Source organism: Misgurnus anguillicaudatus, chromosome 16, assembly GCF_027580225.2.
Source record: "Misgurnus anguillicaudatus chromosome 16, ASM2758022v2, whole genome shotgun sequence".
Taxonomy (NCBI): domain Eukaryota; kingdom Metazoa; phylum Chordata; class Actinopteri; order Cypriniformes; family Cobitidae; genus Misgurnus; species Misgurnus anguillicaudatus.
In genome coordinates, this window is record NC_073352.2 from 3,967,722 (window position 1) to 3,983,221 (window position 15,500).

The window sequence follows — 15,500 nt, forward strand, 5'->3', positions numbered from 1 at the left end:
TACCTCTTGTAAGGCAGGAATGATAAATCTTGTACCTCTTGTAAGGCAGGAATGATCAATCTTGTACCTCTTCTGAGGCAGGAATGATCAATCTTGTACCTCTTGTAACGGCAGGAATGATCAAACTTGTACCTGTTGTAAGGCAGGAATGATCAAACTTGTACCTCTTGTAAGGCAGGAATGATCAATCTTGTACCTCTTCTGAGGCAGGAATGATCAATGTTGTACCTCTTGTAACGGCAGGAATGATCAAACTTGTACCTCTTGTAAGGCAGGAATGATCAATCTTGTACCTCTAGAAAACAATACAAAACACGCTTTAAAAGATAAATTTAAAGTTACATTTAAAGTTTAAAGTTACATAGTCAGATTATCTTGATATTTGAAGTTTGCTATTTTTAGACTTATCTATTCTACCATATGGTCAATGAAAAACCGGACAATGAGAAAAAGTTTATGGGACGGTTTTCCGGACAGAGATTAGACTAGTCCTAGAGTAAAATAAATGTAAGAGCTGTCCAAACTACTAACAACTTGCACTGACATATCTTAAAATACATCAGGTCCCTTTGTTTTCCCTCAAAATGCACACAAGTAATGTTTTTAGTGAGGCATGTTTGTTAAAACAAGTTATATTTCATAATTACACTAAGGCCTAGTCTTGCCTTAAGATAACCCCTGTCTGGAAAACCAACCCAATGTGCCTAAAAAATGATCTGACCATAAAGTCTAAAGAAGAGACTTGACTTCATTTACTATATGTTTATTTAATATTTAAAGGAAATAGTTTTCTGGTGTTTTGTGTGATCACAATCAAACATTCCATCACATGGGGGGCAGTTTCCCGGACAGGGATTAGTTTAAGCCAGGCTTAAACCTGATTTTAATTGGGAAATATAACTAGTTTTAACAAACATACCTTACTAAAAACATTACTTATGTGCATTTTGAGGCAAAACAAAGGACACTGGTGTATTTTAAGGTACATCAGTGCAAGTTGTTTTGAGTTTGGACAGCTCTTACATTTATTTGAGTCTAGGACTAGTCTAATCCCTGTCCGGGAAACCACCCCATTATGTTTTTGTTTTAGTTCACACTGATGATTGATTGCTACATATACTGTAGTTTATAAGGTAACTTTTAAGTTTGCTATATTGAACCTGTTTAGTTGTTGTTCTAGTTTTAAAAGCTAAAGCAACACAACAAATAGAAAGAGCATTCATGTAAAACATGGCTCATCTATTGTGATTGAAACAACAATGAAATAAATGATTCAAAAGTTGTTTTAATTGAATTATAAAGGATCTCACTTGATCAAGTTATGCAATGCAGGAGGATGTTTTGTTGTTGTTAAAACTGATAATGATTTCTCATCGTCATCACCGCCAAAAAAAAACCCTGAAACACTGGTCTGCACTTGTGTGTATATGTGGGGATGTTATACACACTGCAGCTTGTTAACTGAACATTAACCATCGGTGGTAAACAAAGTCATAGTAGGGCAAATCATCCTCCTGTTGAAGCTCGGGGAGGCCACCGCTAGCAAAACCAGCAATGCAAGCTTGAGAGAACCGCCCCTCTCCCGAGAATCACGACTTGCTTTACGGCAACAATGTCACACACGTTAGGCTTGTTCGACTTCATGCGACGCTGCAAGAACCGACTGCCGGATGACGTCAAAGTACCGTGAGAATGATCCGAGACGGCACTTTGACGTCATCCAGCTGTCGGTTCTTGAAGTCGCATGACGTCGATAAAGTCTATAACAACCACTGCATGCACGAATTTGAGACGTGAAGCTAAACGATTTAAAAGTTAAAGGAATAGTCTACTCATTTTCAATATTAAACTATGTTATTACCTTAACTAAGAATTGTTGATACATCCCTCTGTCATCTGTGTGCATGCACGTAAGCGCTGGAGCGCGCTGCGACACTTCGATATAGCATTTAGCTTAGCCCCATTCATTTAATGGTATCAAACAGAGATAAAGTTAGAAGTGACCAAACACATCAACGTTTTTCCTATTTAAGACGAGTAGTTATACGAGCAAGTTTGGTGGTACAAAATGAAACGTAGCGCTTTTCTAAGCGAATTTAAAAGAGGAACTATATTGTATGGTGTAATAGCACTTATGGGAGTAACGCTTTTCTAAGCGAATTTAAAAGAGGAACTATATTGTATGGTGTAATAGCACTTATGGGAGTAACGCTTTTCTAAGCGAATTTAAAAGAGGAACTATATTTTATGGCGTAATAGCACTTATGGGAGTACTTCGACTCGATGCAGTAACACCCTCCCACTCCCATTATGAGAGGGAGAAGGGGAGCGGACTTTTCAGGCGAGTCGAAGTACTCCCAAAAGTGCTATTACACCATAAAATATAGTTCCTCTTTTAAATCCGCTTAGAAAAGCGCTACGTTTTATTTTGTACCACCGTATAACTACTTGCTCGTATAACTACTCGTCTTAAATAGGAAAAACGTTGATGTGTTTGGTCACTTCTAACTTTATCTCTGTTTGATACCATTAAATGAATGGGGCTAAGCTAAATGCTATATCGAAGTGTCGCAGGGCGCTCCACATGACAGATGACAGAGGGATGTATCAACAATTCTTAGTTAAGGTAATAACATAGTTTAATATTGAAAATGAGTAGACTATTCCTTTAAGAAAGCGCGTTCGGAAGAGAGTAGGAAAAGAGAATCTGACCGCTTTAGGAACCGGACAAGAGTCCCACTCGGTCAGGCTTTTACTCGTTGGCGTGAGCTAAAAGACAGCACTGGATGCAACAGGGATGCTGATCTGGTGATCTTGTTGATGGACTAGACAGTAAATCTCTTATTTGTAAACTTGTTTGCGTTCTATGTTGTATGTTGTTGCACTTGCTTGTAGTATGTCATGTGATTATCATGACAACAGTTGTCAATATCTCACATAATTATCAGGACATAAATGAAGCCTAGAGGTTTATTACAAGAATGGAGTCCATTGACAAGAGCAAGAAATATCTGAGTGATGACCCCAAACATCCAGACAAATGAAATCAGATCAGAATGTACTGTGATTGTTATTCCACAATATTACATAACACAACATTTACCTTTAAATTATTACAAAGGAGGAAGAAAGACATAGCTTAACAAAAACTATCTGTCAAGAGCTAATCAAAGGGTGATTCACTTACCTTAATAATGTATGTAGGGTAATATTTTGTTAGTCATAACCAATTAATTACTATTCAAAGAAACATGCCCTAAACATGAAAGATCATCTGTGTAATTGTGTCTGAGCAGTGATTCAGTTGGTAGAGATTTATAGTAACCATTGACAACCTTGAAAATAAGGAAGTTTACACACAGCTTTAAACAATGGCTGCAATTTGTCATATTAAAAGTGATATTAACATCTAAAACTTTCTGGGAGGGGGGCCTCGAGGACCAGGATTGGGAAGCACTGTTTTAGATAAAACTGATTCAGTGTTCATAACATGGAGGAGACGTAATATGATAATAAGTGATAACATAATAAGGAAATATTTGAACCAAGATTGTCAGGAATTGTAAGCCATAAACAACACCACCATATTTAGTGTATGAATCCTTTATCTGTCTTTAATGTTCCTTATCTCTTCTTTATTTGCCTTTATATATCCATTACCTTTTTCCATGTGGCTTTTCTTTCATTTGTTTTCTATTGTTTTCTAATCTTATTATACAACAGACGATACAATCAAACTTTCTATCATACTATCGTTTCTGTTTCAGCTCAAACTGATAGATTATTCATATAGTCATATCTGGTTAGTTAAGGTTTGCTATATTGCGTATATATCCAGTATTTACGTAAAACATTGTTTTTATACTATTACTATTATTATTTTTAACATACGATTATTTGTGTCACATTAAAATGCGTGAAAATGTTTTTTTTTTTTTTAAGAAATCCTACCTCGCTACTGTTGTATGACAATGGTATACAATTTTTTTTTAGGAAAACCAATTTGGCTATATTTCACACATAATTTTACATGCTGCAGTGAATGCTGGGAACTTTCAAACCCTTGTTTAATGTAAAATTGTTTGGACAATCAACAAAAATAATCTTTGTTAGCAGCATGTTGTGTATTTGGTATACACACACAAATGTACTCTTCATATTAAAACATCTTTGTTACTTTATTACCTTTGTTGAAAGAACATTTGTATTTATTTATTTTTTTGCAGGTAGAAAGTGGAATTGAGGCTTTTCGTAACGTTTTGCTTTCGCCAGTAAAATATTTTAGGGAAAAAACTACAAAATATATTTAATTAGACTAAATCATACTTTTATTTGTGTTACATTAAAAATACTTTAAACAAATTTTTTTAGAAAGATTTTTACCTTGCTACCCTTGTATGACAGAATAAACAGTAAATTATGATAATTTATTCAAAAGTTGTTTCAACTGAATTATAAATGATGTCACTTGATGAAGTTATGCAATGCAGGAGGATGTTTTGTTTTTGGTGTTGTCCACTGACAAGAGCAAGAAATATCTGAGTGATGACACGCAACATCCAGACAAATGAAATTCGATCAGAATGTACTGTGGTTGTTATTCCACAATATTAACATAACACAACATTTACCTTTAAATTATTACAAAGGAAGAAGGAAGACATACATAACTTAATGAAAACTGTCAAGAGCTAATCAAAGGGTGATTCACTTACCTTGTTAAAGGTATGCTGGTTAATATTCAGGGGTGCAAACGACCCTGCCGTGCATGCTGAAGTGGGCGGGCGAGCTTAAGTTGAGCTGGTGTTATCTGCGGGACTACCACGGCCTGGGTAGGTCATCGCTTGGGGCAGCAATATCCAAGTCTCCTTCGGGGCGGATCTCGGCCAGGTGTAGAGTGCGGACCCTATTCAAATCACTGAAGTGTGTGTCATGTAGTGGGTGAGACTGTCTTTGACGTGTGTGCACCTGAAGCCTTGCAGTGTTGTGCCGTGTCTCTTGTCGTCTGTACTTGCCCCAAGGTCCAGGAGGCCTCTGTGGAGACGAGTGTGAGCTACTGCAACGGTGGCCCCCAACTTCTATCACGCTATAACCCCGGCCCAACGGAAGTGGATTGTGTTCATCGAGTGAGGTACTGTGGAAAGCATTGTGGAAAATATAATATCGTCAGAGGGGACTCTGAGAGTGTTGTACGAAAACCTGACTGCTGTGTGTGTGTCCTGTGTGTGGCGGTGTGAGTTGAGCCGTCCACCCCCACCGTCTAGATCTTCGCCTGTCCATAGGAGGAAGGGAAGAGGACGTTTCAGTTCACAAGGATGAACGTGGGATAGCTGCTCCACCCGAACCCGGCCATTGAGGAACCATCAGCCATACTGGGCCCCTTAAGCCACCATCGGACGCCGGAAATACACTCCCCCCTCCTTCACCCGTGTAACGGAGCATAGAGGTGACATATGATTCTTTTCCACAGTTGATATTGATACATACCTGCACGTCGAGCTAAAGTTGCATTTACCTTGTGAAACCCGTAAACCCAGAGTAAAGAGCCTGTGATTGTCAGAGATACTTACCCGCATGTCTAGCTAAAGCTACACTCACCTTGAGAAACTCGTAAGCCCAGAGTAAAGAGCCTGTGATTGTCAGAGATACTTACCTGTACGTCTGGCTAAAGCTACAATCACCTTGAGAAACTCGTAAGCCCAGAGTAAAGAGCCGGTGGTTGTCAGAGATACTTACCTGTACGTCTAGCTAAAGCTACACTCACCTTGAGAAGCTCGTAAGCCCAGAGTAAAGAGCCTGTGATTGTCAGAGATCCCTACCTGCACGTCTAGCTAAAGCTACACTCACCTTGAGGAACTCGTAAGCCCAGAGCAAAGAGCCTGTGATTGCTTGGAGACACTTACATACATGTTTAGCTAACGTACACTCACCTTGTGCACCTCGTAAGCCCGGAGTAAAAGAGCCTGCATTTGCTATTGATACCTACCTGTATGTTGAATTAAAGCTATACTTACCTGTACCTTGAGCCCAAGCTGTACTTACCTCGTGAGCCCTGGGAGGCCGAGTGAAGAGTTGGTAGGATCCCCCACGACCTACCTGAAGAAACAAACCCAGGTTAACCTACCTCTGCTGTTCACTTACCTCCTTAGAAGCCCTGTGCAGCGTGCTGCCCACGCCTGGGAGTCTGTTGGAGTGGAGAGGACGTTGGATGCCTCACTGGGCTGGATCCGAGGGAATGCGCCTCTGCTAGGTCCAGGTAGTTGCTTTCTGTCTTCCCCCATACTCATCGTGTGTTTCTGATTCTGGCTTCAGGAGAAGGGCGCCACGGGAACAACTACACCGCAGGAGGTGTGTACAGTGACGAAGGAGCTCAGTCCTGTCCTTTCCCTGCAAGAACTTACCTTTGTTGGCTGGCTTCCCTTCCCCCCACTCTCTGGACCCCCGTCTTCTCCTGGAGGAGAGAGAGAGAGAGAGATTATTTTAGACTTCCCTTCCCCTTTTCCCAAAGATTTTAAATAATTTAATAAAGCTGTTTCAAATTTTACTTATCTCTCTCGTGTGTTTGTTCATTGGGGTGCTTTTGGGACCTCCTCAAGGTCGAACCTAGGAAGGGGCGTGACGCACAAAGTCTGTGGTCTGCTCCGACCAGTGACATATGTATAATATCCAAATCTGCAGTCGATTAGTAAAGAGAGCGCCTTTTTGAACATTTGCTTAGAAAGATTCGGACGAGAACCAGACGCACCAGCGGACCTCAGTGTTAACTCGCCCCGCTGACCAGCGCCTGATCTGGGCTACATCTCTGACAGGGATTCCCTGGCTCTGATGTAGGCCTATCTGTGTTTGATGGTCAAAAATATTTATAGCAGTATTTGGTCTCATGAAACTATGTGTATTTTATCTTAGTGTATTTTGTGTTGTTATTGTTTTGGCGCAAAGTAAAAGTTAATAAAACTATATTTATATACTATTGATTTTCATTTAATCTGAACCCGGTACAAGTGCTCATTTTATTACTGGACTTTGTTCTTGTCAGTACTACATAAAACAGAATAATTAAGTGTTTCATATTGTAACCAGTTTCAAAGAGATGTTTCTGCTTAAAAATGTCTGTGGTGATGTCTCACAATGTGTTTTAATAGTCACGTCACGCGAAAATAAATGATCAAGTGTCCTAATGTAAGAGACAGTGCTTACCTGTACATCCAAATAGTGTTTTAATTAGAGAAGATACGCGTAAACAGATCGCCTCAGAGAAAATTATTGTTTTCATTGCTTTATTCCAAGTGTCTGCGTTGAAGTTTAAATCCAAGAATGCTGATCTTTGTCGGGCTTATGGATAATCATTTCCAATGGGATTCACAGACTGATTCACGAGTCCGATTTTTATTCTTATTCCTCTTGTTTCTCTTTTGGAAGTAAATAGCTTTAAATATACTGTACATGACTTGAGTACAGATGTCAGAATAAACTCCCAAATTATTTACATAATTGAAAATGTACAATTATCATCGCATTCTTTGTGGGGAAAATGCTGTGCATATTTCTTTTTTAACCCTTATGTGTTGTTGGGGCCATTTTTTTTAGTCTTCATTTGGCCACAACTTTCTCTGTGTTTCAGCAAATGGAATGCTTTTTGGTGACAAATCTTATATTTGCACATATTTTAAGAAAATGCATTGAATTTTTTCAAAAACTCAACAATATGCAAAGCCATGACAAATTTTACCTCTTTGCAAAATGAAAAACCACCATCAAGAATGCATGATAATAAGGTGTCATGGCTCTGCAATCAAAAAACATTGTTTCTAAAGGAAGTCAATGGGGCAAAAATGGCCACGAACCATAAATAAAGAAACTAAAAATGCATCAAAGCCAATGTTTTACTAATCTTTGATATGTCCAAGTCAGTCAGTCATTTTGTGTTTTTCCCCCCAAATCAGTGACATCCCTTATGAACTTGGCATTTAAAGAGTTAAAATCATTGAATTTTTATAAACATTTGGTAGTAGATCAGTACTGGGGGTGATTAACAATGAAAAAGGGATAATATATCTAAAAAATTATATGAATATTAGTACTGCAAATATATACACTTTTAAATTTATTTCATAATAATACCATATGGTTTTTTTTTTGCTTTGATACAATGAAAATGTGCTAGTTTCTGAATATCCCTTGAGGAAATCCCATGAGAAATATTAAGTGAGTACAGCATGCCATCTAATGGCCAGAGCTGTACACTGACACTTCAACATAAACCAAACCAATCACGACAACAACCTGCTGAACACCTCGTGTGATCCAAAGAGAGATTTTAAAGCTCATCAAATCAAAACTAAACTCTTGGTGGCGTGCAGTCTCGGTTAATTTAGGGTCTTTGTAGGTCTGCGTGACAATTTTGGTAGAGCTAGTTTTTAGTAAGCACATCTGGTCAAAAACATATCTATTTATTAGATTCTTGAAAACATGCTGAATGAAATGAATGAGATGACCCAATAAAGTACAAGAAAGCCAAGAAATAAACTAACTCTACTGGAAAATCCAGCTAAGACCAGCATAAGCTGGTAGCTGGTTTTAGCTGGTTTGGCAGTAGCTGGTTTAAGATGGTCCTCCCAGCCTGGCAAAGCTGGTCAAGATGGTGGGTCAGCTGGTCTTCAAGCCTGACCAGCTAAGTCAAGCTGGATTTTTTCAGTAAAGAATATAAGTTTAATGAAACTGAACTGCATCATTAAATATGTTATAGCAGTGGTTCACAAAACATTTTATGAGTTTCTATTTTAGATGAGGGAAACATGCAAGTGTTATGGACATGACAAATAAAAACGTTTTTGGGAGACAAAAACTTTGTAGGAATTCTGTGAATTAAAATGCACAAACAAGAAGCAATAATACCCAACAAATGGAAAATGGATGGCTCTTTAAAGAGTAAATAATATTTATTTTAATTTTGTATGGGCATTTATGAGAAAAAATAACATTATTGACCTGATATTTCTGAAATTTGCACTTACTTAACAAAAAGAAATGCTTTAAAAACTAGATGTCAATATTTGGTGGTTTAAATACCTATGCAAAGTCTCTATATATTAGTATGGTTTAAAACTTTGGGTAAACGTGTTTTGTTGTTTTTGTTGTTGTTAAAACTGATAAGAATGGCGTCCATTGACACGAGCAAAAAATATCTGATTGATGAAACCCAACATCCAGACAACTGAAATCAGATAAGAATGTATTGTTGTTATTCCATATATATATATATATATATATATATATATATATATATATATATATATATATATATATATATATATATATATATAACACAACATTTACCTTTAAATTATTACAAAGGAAGAAGAAAGACATAGCTTAACGAAAACTGTCTTTCAATAGCTAATTAAAGGGTGACTTACCTTGTTAAATGTATGTAGGTTAATATTTTGTTAGTCATAACCAATTAGTTACTATTCAAGGAAACATGTCCTAAACATGAAAGATCATCTGTGTTATTGCGTCTGAGCAGTGATGCAGTTGGTAGAGATTTATAGTAACCATTGACAATAAGGAAGTTTACACACAAACAATGGCTGCCAACCTTTTAAAATAAATCTAGAAGAAACTACCTATAACAGCAGTTCACATAAGCTATCCCACTGCTTAAAGAGAGTAATAACATCAAAACATGAGATTTATAATATACACAAACAATTTGCAATAATAGCGTAAAATCTACTTTATTATTACTAACTGAAAATAGTTCAGTGTCAATAATGTTGTTGGATTGTAATATTAAAAGTGATATTAAACAAACCTTGATTCCCTTTCAGTCGGTCACTACGACGTCACGTCGTGACCGACGAATTGGGAACTCGCTTAGAGAGACCAATCTGCTTTGAATACTACTAAAACGCCAATGAACTTGGCATTGAGATATTTGCATAATGCTGGCGCCGCCCCGCCAGGTGCGTATATAAGGCGCACGTGCAAATAGGGAAATCAGCTTTTTATCGCTTCGAAAGCCGGCAGTATCTGCTACTGAGAAGCTACTTTACTCTGTTGGGATCGATTGCGGAAGTTGGTTGGACTGGCAGTACCACAGCGGACGCTTTGCAGTATTCCACAGGCTCTACATCTTTTTTGTTTTGAGTTTAGTGTGTGCGTTGCCTTTCCCTGTGCGCATCATCAACTGAGCATCTGAGTGAATTTCCCTAAAAGAGTGATACGAGAGAGCTTTGTGCCTTGTTAAAGGCAGCCACTCTCTCGTATATCCGGAGATTAGCGTCCTTTTCAGGATGGCTTTTCGTCCGTGCGATCTTGGATGCGGGAAGTATATGGGTCCGAAGGACGGTCACGAGCGTTGTCTTTCGTGCTTGGGCATCGAGCACGCAGAGGCAGCGTTCGCTGGGGGTAAGTGTTCTCACTGCGAGAACATGTCCCTTGTGGATTTGCGGAGACGGTTGTCTTTCCTCCGGGAAAAACGCAACCCACGTCCAACGAGCTCTGAACGCCGCCACGGAGCGGCCGTGAAGCTCTCGAAGGACGATCTCCGCATCACTGTGCTGAGCCGGTCGGGGGATTCGTCCTCCGGCTCTCAGCCTCCTCGTCCACAGCCGGTTGATGTGCCGATGGAAACTTCAGAGTCGTGTTCTACGATGTCTGTAGGATCTGTCGTGCCTCCCTCCGGGTCCACGGAGACCGCAGCATCCGAGGGTGGGCCCTCTCCCTCTGAGGATCCGGATGTCCTCCCCCCTTCCGGACGGGTCGTGACGCCGGATTTCGATCCAGAGATGGTGGCCGTGCTCTCTCGAGCGGCGGAGACCGTAGGGTTGGAGTGGGTTCACCCCCCACAGCCCGAACCGTCCCGCCTGGATGATTGGTTCTTTGGAGCTGCCCGGGTTTCACAGCCCTCTCCCCAGTACCTTTCTTCCCCGAGGTGCACGAGGAGCTGACCAGGACCTGGAGGTCGCCATATTCTACCCGTTTACGGCCATTTCAGCCCTCCCCCCTCACCTCCCTCACCGATGGAGCCGCTAAGGGTTATACGGGGATCCCCCCCGTGGAGCGTGCGGTCGTGATGCAGCTGTGTCCGGCCAACGCTCCCACTTGGAAGGATCGCCCAACCCTCCCCTCCCGTGCTTGCAGACAGTCTTCCGGTTTAACGGGGGCTGCCTATCAGGCATGTGGAGAGGCGGCTTCAGCCCTGCACGCTATGGCGTTGCTGCAGGTCCACCAGGCCAAGGCCTTGAGAGATCTGCACGAGGGAGGACACGACTCGCCTGTGCTTTCGGAGCTCCGGGCCGCTACGGATCTGGCCCTCTGTGCTACGAAGGTCACGGCACAGGCGATTGGTCGTGCGATGTCCACGATGGTGGTCCAGGAACGCCATCTGTGGCTTTGTCTGGCCGACATGACGGATGCAGAAAAGAACAAGTTCTTGGACGCTCCCGTATCCCAGGCAGGCCTGTTCGGTGAGTCGGTGGAGTCGTTTGCCCAGCAGTTCTCCGCCGCCCAGAAGCAGACGGAAGCGATCGCTCAGATCATGCCCCGGCGCAAGCGACCTGCATCTCGCCCTCCAGCGCCGGCGGCCGGTCTGCTCCTCGCCGAGGGCGCCCTCCGGCGGCTGCCTCCGCCCCCCCCCCGCTAGAACGTCTTCTAGACCACGGAGAGGGAACAGCCGTCGGCAGCCCGCCTCGCCCGCACCACCCGCTTCCCGTGGCAAACGGAAATCGAAGCGGCCCTGAGACGGGCGACCTGGAGTTGGATGGGATCACTCAGCGGGAGACGGTGATGGCACCGCTCCTTCCACCGGTAGAGGGCCGGGTGGAAAATCTTTGGTTTCGTTTTGTTTCTGTTCCGCCGGCTTCTCAGCCGGCACCCACAAGACCACAAAAAGAGTGCATTCCTATTCCTCCTCCAGGTCTCCAGAGGATCGAGAGAGATGTGAGCGGGCAGTCAGATGCTCTTCCTCCCTCTCCTCTATCGCCAGTGGGTGTTCTGAGGAGTTCGAGCTCTCCGCTACGGAGACCGGACCACCAGCTAACCCTTCGGAGTCTGCGTCCTCAGCTGAGGAGACCGGACGACCGTTTCCCTCAGCGGGCTCAGGTCAGTGTCACACACACACATACTGTAGATGCTTATGCTGTCACGGCAGACGCACCGGCAGTCCCGCCTGTCCCGCCTCGCTGCCCCGCCTCGGTTACGAAATTCAATTCAATCGGCACACTCCCAAATTCTCGGGCGTACGTTTCACCACGGTGAAAGCGTCCGATGCACATGTACTGCGTGCAGAGGTCGAAGTCCTGCTGGCGAAGGACGCGATCGAGCCGATCCCTCTTACCGAGATGAGATCGGGTTTTTACAGCCCGTATTTCATAGTACCCAAGAAAGGCGGCGGGTTACGACCGATTTTGGATTTGCGTGTCCTGAACAAATCTCTTCAGAAGAGGTCTTTCAGGATGATTACACCGAAGCAAATTTTCAGTGCAATACGCCCCCAAGATTGGTTTGCAGCGATAGACCTGAAAGACGCGTACTTTCATGTGTCCATTCTCCCTCGTCACAGACCGTTTCTCCGGTTTGCGTTCGAGGGACGGGCATATCAGTACAAAGTTTTACCGTTCGGGCTGTCTCTCTCTCCCCGTGTGTTCACGAAAGTAGTGGAGGCGGCGCTAAAGCCCCTCAGAGAGAGCGGTGTTCGCATTTTGGCTTACCTCGACGATTGGCTTATAATAGCGCATTCTCGGCGGACGCTGTGCGAACACAGAGATCTAACACTTCAACATCTCGCCCGTCTGGGTCTTTGGGTCAACTGGGAAAAGAGCAAACTCTGCCCCACGCAGAGGATCTCTTTTCTCGGTATAGAACTGGACTCAATCGATTTATCGGCGCGTTTAACAGAAGAGCGCGTCCAATCAATTCTGACTTGCCTCGGTTCATTCCGAGGGAAGAATGCGGTCCCTCTGAAACAATTTCAGAGACTCCTGGGGCGTATGGCAGCAGCAGCGGCCGTGACACCGCTCGGGCTGCTCCATATGAGACCGCTTCAGCGTTGGCTTCACGATCGAGTCCCGAGGAGAGCGTGGCGCGCCGGCATCCTTCGTGTAACCATTACACCTGCGTGTCGCCTAACATTCCCCCCGTGGTCAGACCCCGCGTTTCTCAGGGCCGGCGTGTCCATGAGACAGGTCTCCCGGCATGCTGTTGTCCACACAGATGCCTCCGACACGGGCTGGGGAGCCACGTACGACGAGCTCACGGCTTCGGGGGTGTGGACAGCACCCCAGTTGCATTGGCATATCAATTGCCGCGAGTTATGAGCAGTATATCTGGGACTCGTACGCTTCGCTACGGAGCTGCGAGGGAAGGATGTACTAGTGTGCTCAGACAACACTGCGACTGTAGCTTATATCAACCGTCAAGGCGGTTTGCGCTCTCGTCACCTGTCGCATCTCGCTCGTCATCTCCTCCTTTGGAGTCAGAAGCATCTGAGGTCCTTTCGTGCCATTTACATCCCGGGCTCGCTCAATACAGCGGCAGACGCGCTTTCCCGAGCGGCGCGCCCCGGCGAATGGCGACTCCACCCCCAGACGGTCCAGCTGATTTGGAGGAAGTTCAGTCGTGCGCAGATAGACCTATTGGCGTCACCACACGATACCCATTGTCGCCTGTTTTATTCGCTAACCGAGGGCAGCCTCGGCGTGGATGCGTTGGCGCAAATACGCGTTCCCCCCAGTGAGTTTAATAGCACAGACTCTGTGCAAAGTCAGGCAGGACGAGGAGAGCCTTTTAATGATCGCCCCATATTGGACGACCAGGAATTGGTTTCCGGAACTAATGCTCCTCGCGACAGCCCCTCCCTGGCGGATTCCCCTGAGGAAGGACCTTCTTTCTCAAGGAGGGGGCACATTATGGCACCCGCGCCCCGACCTGTGGAATCTCCACGTTTGGTCGTTGAGCGCGCGCAAGGTTTAAGTGATTTGCCCCAGGCGGTATCTAACACTATTGACACGGCACGAGCTCCGTCTACGAGACGGGCTTACGCGTTAAAATGGAACCTTTTCGTCACCTGGTGCTCTTCGCAACGCGAGGACCCCAGAGAATGCCCTATTAACATCGTGCTTTATATCTTCAACATAGACTAGATGGTAGGCTGTCACCGTCCACTATTAAAGTTGATATCGCCACTATATCTGCGCATCACTCACTTATTAACGGCAGATCAGTGGGCCAGCATGATTTAGTTGTCAGATTTTTAAGAGGCGCTCGTAGGCTAAACCCCTCGCGCCCCCCTTCTATTCCTCCCTGGGACTTGTCCATGGTGCTGAAAGCGCTTCAGAGTCCTCCGTTCGAGCCTTTGCAGTCTGCGAGTCTGAAGCTTTTATCAATGAAAGCTCTGACCCTACTAGCATTGGCCTCTGTGAAGAGAATAGGAGATTTACATGCATTCTCTGTTGACGAGTCGTGCCTTCAGTTTGGTCCTTCTGTCTCGAGCGTGACCTTGAGACCCAGACCAGGCTACATGCCCAAAGTTCCCACCACTCCCTTCAGAGATCAGGTGGTGAGCTTGCAAGCGTTGCCTTTGGAGCAGGCAAACCCAACCGAGGCTTTGTTGTGCTCCGTACGCGCACTGCGATTCTACGTGGACCGCACGCAAAGCTTCAGGACCTCGGACCAGCTCTTTGTTTGTTATGGTGGCCAGCAGAAAGGGAAAGCTGTCACTAAGCAGAGGATGTCTCATTGGATAGTTGATACTATCGCCCTAGCTTACAATTTGCAGGGCATTCCTTGCCCCTTTAATTTGAGAGCGCACTCCACACGGAGTGTTGCCTCATCTTGGGCATTAGCTCGTGGTTCCTCGCTAACAGGCATATGTAGAGCTGCTGGTTGGGCGACACCTAATACGTTCATTAGATTTTACAATGTTCGTATCGAGCCTGTATCCTCTCTTGTTCTTTCCTCACCAGGGAGGGCACGGAGAGCAGACTCGCAAGTCGGGTTGCAGTCTCCGACTGAGGCTCCAAATTGAGTTTCAGTATGGAAGGCTAACAGAGCAAAAATGCGTAATGGTTTGATTTGCTCTCTCCACTGCCTTGACAGCCTTTGTTGCGGAGCATTGGCTGTCAGCCTTTCACTAGCTGTATTCTTACGCACCTACGTGTTTGGCCATGGCCCCACATTGTGTCCCAACGGGTTCCTTTGTGAGTATTATTCCGTGGGGTTAATCCTACCAGCCCACGTTTCCCTTAGCAGAGCACTGCTTTGCTTACACAGCCACGGCTGTCATTTTACCTCAACTACGGTTGACTTTCGCCCACCATTAGCCCTTAACGAGGTGGTGGCTTCCGCAGCATCCCTATACCGCTCAGATAGGGCGCTTCCCAGTCGCTGGCACTACTGTGGGGTTAAAGGAACATCTAGTGCCCGGCCTTCTGCCTTACCTTCTCCATTTCCCGAAGGAATTTGGAGGGTTTTTTGCAGACACTGGAAGAGGTCAGCCC